Here is an 8,796-nt window from a genome sequence, read left to right as displayed (position 1 = left end):
GGCTCAGTGGGTAAGAGCACCCGACTGCTCTTCCGAAGGTCCAGAGTTCAAATCCCAGCAACCACATGGTGGCTCATAACCATCTGTAACAAGATCCGACTTCCTCTTCTGAAGTGTCTGAAGATAGCAACAGTGTACTTAGATATAATAAATAAATAAATCTTAAAAAAAAAAAAAAAGATTCTAATTCAGTTAAAATGCTTTGCTTTAAGACCAGAGCTCTGGATGCCCTGCACTCAAGGGTCACTCAGACAAATGTGGTTCAAGGCTCAGCTACATAAGCACTTAAAACCTGCTATGGCTGTGGTCCAAGGGATGAGAGCACTGTTCAAGCCAGTATCAGAGTTTGGTGTGGCTTACGCAGCATGGACACAGCCAAGGCCACAGCATCAGAGAGCCTTCTCCCAGATTCAAAGGAAAGCCTGGGAGTCAGAGTCTGCTTGAGGAGTGTCTGAAGGGGCCCTGTGGGACGCTGGGGAGGGGAAGGAAGGCTGCAGTCAAGCCCCTCAGGATGCGGGACAGTGCCAAGAGCATGGAGTGTATGTCTGTCAAGGAAAGTGGAGATCACAGTGGAGGTCAGGCTGGCCTCGAACTCTAAGATCCCGATTCTGCCTCCCAAATGCTGGGATGTGAGGCATGCACCAGCTCACTCAGATGTTCCTCCTAGTCCTCGTCCTCGTTCTCGTCCTCGTCCTCTTCCACCTCCTCCTTCTCTTTTGCTTTCCTTCTCTTTTTTTTCTTTCCATTTTTGGAGGCAGGGTGTCATGTAGCTGAGGCTGGCCTTGAACTTCTGACCCTCCCGCTTTTCCCTTTGAGCGCTAGGATTACTAGCGAGTACCACTACATCTGGTTTTATGTGGTGCCCGGAAGACACTGCTAAACCCCTGGCTGTCTTCCTCTTAGTTCAAATTTTAAAAATATTTATTCATTGCTGGACAGTGGTGCAGGTGGATCTCTGAGTTCGAGGCTAGGTCTACAAACCTAGTTCCTAGTCAGCCATGGTCTACATAAGAAACTGTGTCCCCCAAAACAAACAAAAAATGACAACCACCACAAAACGATTTATTTAATAAACTGAGCAGTGATGGCTTATGCCTTTAATCCCAGCACTTGGGAGGTAAAGGCAGGTCGATCTCTGAGTTCAAGGCCAGCCTGGTCTACAGAGAGTTCCAGGATAGCTAGGGCTACACAGAGAAACCTTGTTTAGAAAAAAAAGGAGGTGTATTTATTATTATTATTATTGTTTTGTTTTGTTTTGTTTTGTTTTTCGAGACAGGGTTTCTCTGTAGCTCTGGCTGACCTGGAACTCACTCTGTAGATCAGGCTAGACTTGAACTCAGAAATCCACCTGCCTCTGCCTCCCGAGTGCTGGGATCAAAGGTGTGTGCCACCACGCCCGGCTGTATTTATTATTTTTATGTGTATGTATGTATGCGTGCAGGAGTCTGTGCAGTTCAGAAGAGGCTACTAGATCACCTGGAACAAGAGTCCCTGAAGGCCTCTGCAAGAGCAGCAAATGCTCTTAACCACGGAGCCATGTCTCTAGCCCCTCCCCTTTATTTTTTGAGGCAAAATTTCTCATAGACCTTGGACCACAGTGTTTGGGGAGGCTGCCTGGCCAGTGAACCTCAGGATCCTTCCATCTCTGCCTACCTAACCCTGCGATTACAGGCAGATCCATCCATACCTGGCTTTTCTGTGTGCTTAGGGATGGAACGCGGAGCCCTTCCGTTCTTTCTTTGAGAGGCACACTAGCCTGCAGGTAGCTCAACAGACTGGGAGTGTCCCTTCCTGGTGCCTCAATTGGTCTAACCCTCTTCCCGGAGCTGGTCTGGCCTCAGATCCTTCCTTGCCTTGTGGCTCTGCGTGGAGAAGCCTAGCAAATCTGGTCAGTTTTACTGACTCCACGAAGCTGGTTTGAGTTGTTTACCTTCCCTTTAAAGAACCACAGGATGGAATGTTTCAATGTCGGAGGAAACTGCTTGTCAGTACCCCACCCCTTCCACAGCCTTGGTGAGGGTGACATAGATGTCCACCTGTGACTAAGAACTAGGCCACCGTGCCAGAGTTCACAACAGCTGCTTGTTCTCAGGAGCCCACCAGGCGTTGTCTTGAGGCTGATGGCAGGTGGGTGAAAAGACGAATGCTCAGAAGGCCTGTTGACAGCACATCATACATCTCGTAGAACCATACAAGTTGCTTTTCCATGGGGACCTATGACCTCCCAAGCCACAAGTTTTTTGTCCTGGCTTACAGTACCAAATCCGAACTCTCTCTTGTTAGTCTTGGCCACAACAGCTGAGCCACTATTACACACAATCAGGCAATCCTGCCGGGCATGTTGGTGGTTTAGCACACAGGACCCAGAGCCGAGCAGGAATGTTGAGGACATTTCTCCACTAGCAGCCTACGTGGGCCCCTCTGACACTACAAAAGCCAGGCAGCAGGGTAGCAGTTCCACCTTAATTTCTCCATCCTACAGTCAAAGCATGTACATGTGGTGTCTTCAGCAACAGGCTGACTGGCTAGTTCTGCCATACAGCCAACAGCAGAAGCAATAGCTTGTATAGTTTATGAGGCCTTAGGGACTTCCCTGTCCAACAACTCACAGGTAGGAAGAGCTTACTTCTGGGTTTCAAGACCCACCGAACCCCACCGATCCTGGGCTCAAAACTCCACCAATCCCTGGGCTCTAAATCTACTAATCCCTTGGGGAAGCCTTTCCCTTTAGCGCTATTAATATTGTTGCTGTGACTTGAATAGGTTCTTCTGATGCCTTTGGTCCCCTCAGGGTCTGAGCCTCACTGGAACCCTATCGCTCATCGCCAGTCCATCTGGGTTACTGGTCACTCAGCACCCCACCCACCAGTGGTAATTCAGTAAGTCCCCGCTTCAGTTAGTGTAAATACTTCCCTAAGACCAAGGAAGTGACTGTTGAGTGTTCAGCACCTCTCTGTTACCCTTGGAGACAGAGATACCCCCAGCCAAGTTCTTTAGGGCTACAGCTGGCCCTCCCCATCCCCCTCCACCCTTAGAGCTGTAATCCTGCCATTTCCTTAGACCTGACTATGCTTTGGAGCGTCTTCCTACCATCTTCTGCCATCTTCCCCTCAGAGCTGCTTGTACTCCCACAGCTTCGGCAGGCCTTCGTGGCTTTTAGGATACTGTTTGACTGTCCCTCTCCCCTTTCCTACAGATGAGACCTTGTCACTGAGCTCAGGTTTTTGTTGCATCTAGACAAACCTCTGGGACTCATTGAAAACTCTGATGCCAGGCACCCAGTCTCTTCTCAAGCTATCAGTCCTGATGCCCCCAGTCCCTGTTGAGTGCTGTGATGACCCACTGAACAGCTTGGTCCTTGTTCAGTCCTCCCTGAGCCTTGGGGATGCCCCTGACTACAGGCTGCAATGACCTTCGTCCCTCTCGCCCCCACCCCACACCTTCCATGGGAACGGTGACACCATAGCCTCTCGTTCCCCCTTGAGATGCTTCTTAGAAAACCTCCAGCCAAGCCGGGAGTGGTGGCGCACGCCTTTAATCCCAGCACTCGGGAGGCAGAGGCAGGCGGATTTCTGAGTTCGAGGCCAGCCTGGTCTACAAAGTGAGTTCCAGGACAGCCAGGGCTATACAGAGAAACCCTGTCTCGAAAAACAAAAACAAACAAACAAACAAAAAACCAAACAAACAAACAAACAAGGAAACCTCCAGCCTTTTCACCTGGCACCCGACCTGGAGGGCCTCAAGTTTATTCTCCTTTGCAATAAAATCTGGCTTCCATAACCTTTATAAATTTAAGCAATGCAAATGGCTGCCTAATGGCACCCTACATGCCAGTCTTATTCTGGATCCTTATAAGTGCTTCGAGTGCTCAGAGAAATGGAAAGAGATTTCCCAGGCCTACATTCCAGCTTTCTCTCATCCCAGGTCCAAGACCCCTCTCTGTCCTTCCTGTTTCCTCAACTAATTTCTCCTAGCTATGAAGCCCAAACCAGATGACTCCACATAGAGAGCCTCCCCTCCCCCCACTGACCTCAATCCACAGCTTCTTCTCCTTGGGCCTCTCCAGTGACAGGCCACCTAATCAAATCCCCACCCTGGCCCTTTTGGGCAGCCCACCGGCAGCCCTTGGTCCTCCCTCTACTCATCCTGCCCCATCATGAGACCCCTCTTCCTCACCCTGCCTGGTCCAACCCAGCCCAGCTCTCACTCTGCAGGAGGTTGTTGCTGTAGTTTTATATATCCCCAGGGCAGGTGTCACTACCATCCCAGTGTTGTGAATTCTTCCCCCCCCCCACAGGGTTTCTCTGTATAGCCCTGGCTGTCTTGGAACTCACTTTGTAGACCAGGCTAGCTTCAAACTCAGAAATCCGCCTACCTCTGCCTCCCAAGTGCTGGGATTAAAGGCATATGCCACCTTGCCCGGCTAGTGTTGTGAATTCTTGAATGAAAGACATACACACACACACACACACACACACACACACACACACACACAGAGGGGGGGGCAGAGGGAGGGAGGGAGGGAGGGAGGGAGGGAGGGAGGGAGAGAGAGAGAGAGAGCCTTATATTTAATATGATTTAATCAGCTCAATAGCAGGGTCACTTTCACATTGCTATCGTGTCCCCTCCAATATTGCTGAGTTATTATTTACTAAAATCTGTATTTTATCTTTGCTAACCTACACCCAATGGGGAGCAGCTGGGGCCACTCTCCCCAGCTCTTACATGATTGACGTGCTTTCTCTTCTGCCAAGTTCAAGCCTGGATCTTTCTTCTCCCTTTCCTGGCATGGTGAACCTGCTTTCTCTCCCTTCTGTGTTTCTTGCCCAGGAACCCTAAAAGTTTCACCTCTGTCTCCCTGCCCAGCCAAGTCATAAAGTAGGACATGCACAGCAGCAATCTGATATCAAATGGAAGTGGTACATATGTCCTGGAGACATACGCAAGTTATATGATATTGTGCAAACGCCTATGGTTTCTACTCTCATCACAATGGTGCCAAGAATGCACCTATAGCCTCTTGAGGACCCTCTGATCCACTGACTAGGAAAGAAAAGACTAGGGGCTGATTTACTGATGGTTCTGCATGTTATTTACATAACCACCTACAAGCGGAGAGCTTCAGCATTACAGCCTCTTCCTGAGACAACCCTTAAAGACACCAGCAAAAGGGAATCTCCACAGTGGGTAGAACTTCAGCTGTCACTCATGGTCATACATTTTGTTTGGGAGGAGAAGTGGCCAGATGTGCTATTGTTCACAGATCCATGGGTGGCAGAGAATGGAGTGGCTGGATGCTCAGGGACTTGGAAGGAGCAGGATTAGAAAACTGGTGAGAACGACAACTGGAGAAGAAGTATGCGGCCAGATCTCTCCACATGGGCAAAGGATGTAAAAATATTACATGGGAACATTTGAGTACGGGAACATTTGAGTCCACATCAATGCTCATCAAAAGGTGACTTCAGCTGAGGAAGAGTTCAGTGGTCTCGGTTGGATTGTTCTGTCCATTCCATGGGCAGTCAACTTCTTTCCCCAGCCATTCCTGTCATTGCTCAATGGGCCCATGAACAAAGTGCCCATGGTGGCAGAGATAGAGGTAATGTATGGACTCAACAGCATGGACTTCCCCTCACCACAGCTGACCTGGCTACAGCTGCTGCTGAGCCAACAACGGAGGTCAACACCTAGCCACAGATATGGTACCATTTCTCAGGGTGACCAACTAGTGACCTGGTGGTAGGTTGACTCTATTGAGCCACTTTCTCTGTGGAAGGGACAATGCTTTGTCCTTACTGGAGTAGATACTTATTCTGGTTATGGATTTGTCTTTCCTGCTTCTGACAAAACCACCTGGACTGGAGAATGCTGTTTCCACTACTTACAGTATTGCGCCTGACCGAGGAATTCACTTCATAGCAGAGAAGTGTGGCAGTCGAATCCACTGGTCTTTCCATGTCCCTGGAAGCAGCTAGCTTGATAGAAACACGGAATGGCCTTCTTTTTTTTTTTGTTTGTTTGTTTGTTTGTTTATTATATGTAAGTACACTGTAGTTGCCTTCAGACACCCCAGAAGAAGGCATCAGATCTTGTTACAGATGGTTATGAGCCACCATGTGGTTGCTGGGATTTGAACTCCAGACCTTCAGAAGAGCAGTCGGGTGCTCTTACCCACTGAGCCATCTCACCAGCCCCCACGGAATGGCCTTCTAAAAACACAGCTATGTGAATGGTGGTCCATGCCTTTAATCTGAACCCCTGGGAGGTGGGAGGGGGGCAGCAGGGGCAGGCAAATCTCAGAATTCAAGGCCATTCTGGTCTACTGAGGAAATTCCAGGATGGCCAGAAAGTTCCCAGGCAGTGAAAACCTGTCTCAAAACAAGCAAACAAGCAAGCAAGCAAACCACAGCCAACTAAAGACAAAACAAATTAGAAGCCCACAGTTATAGCACCAATCATGTGGCAGCAGCCTGGAGTGCTGGCGCAGGGTTCTCCAGAAGGTACTGGCGCAGGGTTCTCCAGAAGGTACAGTTTCTCCCACAGTCGTGATCCATGGGTTCAGGAGCCAGGGGTAGAGAGGGGAATCATTCCACTGACTGTCACCCCTGGTGACTTTTTGCCTCCCACAACTTTAACTTCCGCTGGTCTCCAAACTTTGCTTCCATAGCAGGGAATGTGAGGAGCCACTACAGACATCCCTCTGAACTAGAAGCTCCGACCTCCCCCAACCATCTTGTCTTCTGATGCCTTTAAGCCAACAGGCTGAGAAAGGAATAACAGTGTTAGGAGAGGTGGTTGATCCAAAAATACCACGGGAAAATTGGATTGCTTCTTTACAATGGAGCTAAGAAAAGTTGAATATGGAGTGCAGAAGAACATTTAGGTCATCTCTTAGTACTACCACGCCCTGTGATTAAAGTCAGTGGGGAACTAAAACAGGGTAATCCAGAGAGTACAGACCGTCAGGAAGGAAGGTCTGGGTCACTCTTCCAGAAAGAGAGCCAAGTCCTGCTGAGGTGTTTGCCAAGGGGTGGGAAAATACAGAATGGGGAGAGAGGATGGTGGTGATAAATGCTGGCTAAAGCCACCTGACCAGTTGAGGAAACCAAGACTGTAACTGACCTGAGTGGTTCTGTTTGTTGTATTTTGCTAAGAATGCATTTGTACAGATACTTATGTTTTCTTTCCAAGATTTCTTTATTATGTAATGTAGCATCAATTAAGAGAATACCAATGGCTATCATATTTAAGTTTGAGATACTACCAAAAAAAAATGATGTCTGTCAGGGCTGGAGAGATGGCTCAGTGATTAAGAGCACTGGCTGATCTTCCAGGGGATGCAGGTTCAATTCCCAGTACCCACACGGCTTTCTGTAACTCTAGTTCCAGGGTATCTGACACCCTTACAGACATGTATGCAAGTAAAACACTCATGCACATGAAATAAAAATTAATTAATTTTTAAAATGTTCTCCAAAGGATACTGCCACGTATTCTAAATTTATAGTGTTTTTACAATTGTACGAGGGATAGTTGTATTATGTTAAATATAATTATGACATGGAAATTAAGCATGACACAAGGAGATATGATTATTTGTCAGACTGACAAGGGGTGGACATGTGATGACTATTCTTGTTTGTCAACTTGACTACATCTGGAATTAACCAACATTCTAAATGACTGGACACACCTGTGATGGATTTTTTCTTAATTAAATCTTTTGAATTAGGAAGACCCACTCTTTTGAACATATTTTTTTTTAAGATTTTATTTATTATTATGTGTAAGTACACTGTAGCTGTCTTCAGACACTCCAGAAGAGGGAGTCATATCTTACTACGGATGGTTGTGAGCCACCATGTGGTTGCTAGGATTTGAACTCAGGGCCTTTGGAAGAGCAGTCAGTGCTTTTACTCACTGAGCCATCTCACCAGCCCCGAACATAATACTTTTAATGATTATTTGGAACTTTCACGTAATGTACCCAGATCACCCCTATTTCTCAGTCCTCCCAGGCCCACTCCCCACCCCTACTCTTATGTCCCCTCAAAAAAGATTTTAAAAACTCAAACAACAGCATCAACAAAAAGTCAAATTTGTGTGGCTCATGTCGTCACTGAGCATGGTCAGACTCCCAGTGACCACACAGGCCTTAAGGAAAAGTGGGGACTCATGGTCGCCCTGACAGTAGCCACCAAGTGTGGAGAGCCTCTGCCCCTTATCACAACTTCTAGCGGCTCTCTGCTTGCTTCCTGCCGAGGTTGTTGCTTTTTGGGTTGGGAGGGGAGGTTGTTACAGAGGCCTTCTAGGATCCTCTTTCTCAACCGAGTCTGCAGCCATTGATGGCACTGCAGAAGATGCTCATGTCCTTTGCGTTCGGTGGGGGCACGGACCATGGACTCCCACTTTGTATCCGTCAACAGTACTGACCATGGACATCGACCTGGCCTCTGACATCAGCATGTGCCACAAGACTCAGTGTAGTCTGTGGTGGCAGTATAGGCCACAGACCCCAACACTGTCCCTGGCAGCAGCTCAGACCATGGGTATCAACCTGGCTTCAGGCAGCAGCACAGACTACAGACATCTGCATGGTCTTAAGTGGTGACACGGGCCACAGACGCCAACAGGACCCTCAGCAGCAACTGGACCACGGACCAAGACATGGTCCACAGCGGCACCGACTGCAGAGATCAACATGGTCTCAGCAGGTACAGGCCATTGTGCATATGTGTGTGTGTGTGTGTGTGTGTGTGTGTGTGAGAGAGAGAGAGAGAGAGAGAGAGAGAGAGA

This window comes from Mus pahari, chromosome 10 (genome assembly GCF_900095145.1).
Source record: "Mus pahari chromosome 10, PAHARI_EIJ_v1.1, whole genome shotgun sequence".
NCBI classification, from domain to species: Eukaryota; Metazoa; Chordata; class Mammalia; order Rodentia; family Muridae; genus Mus; species Mus pahari.
This window is presented reverse-complemented; position numbering follows the sequence as displayed.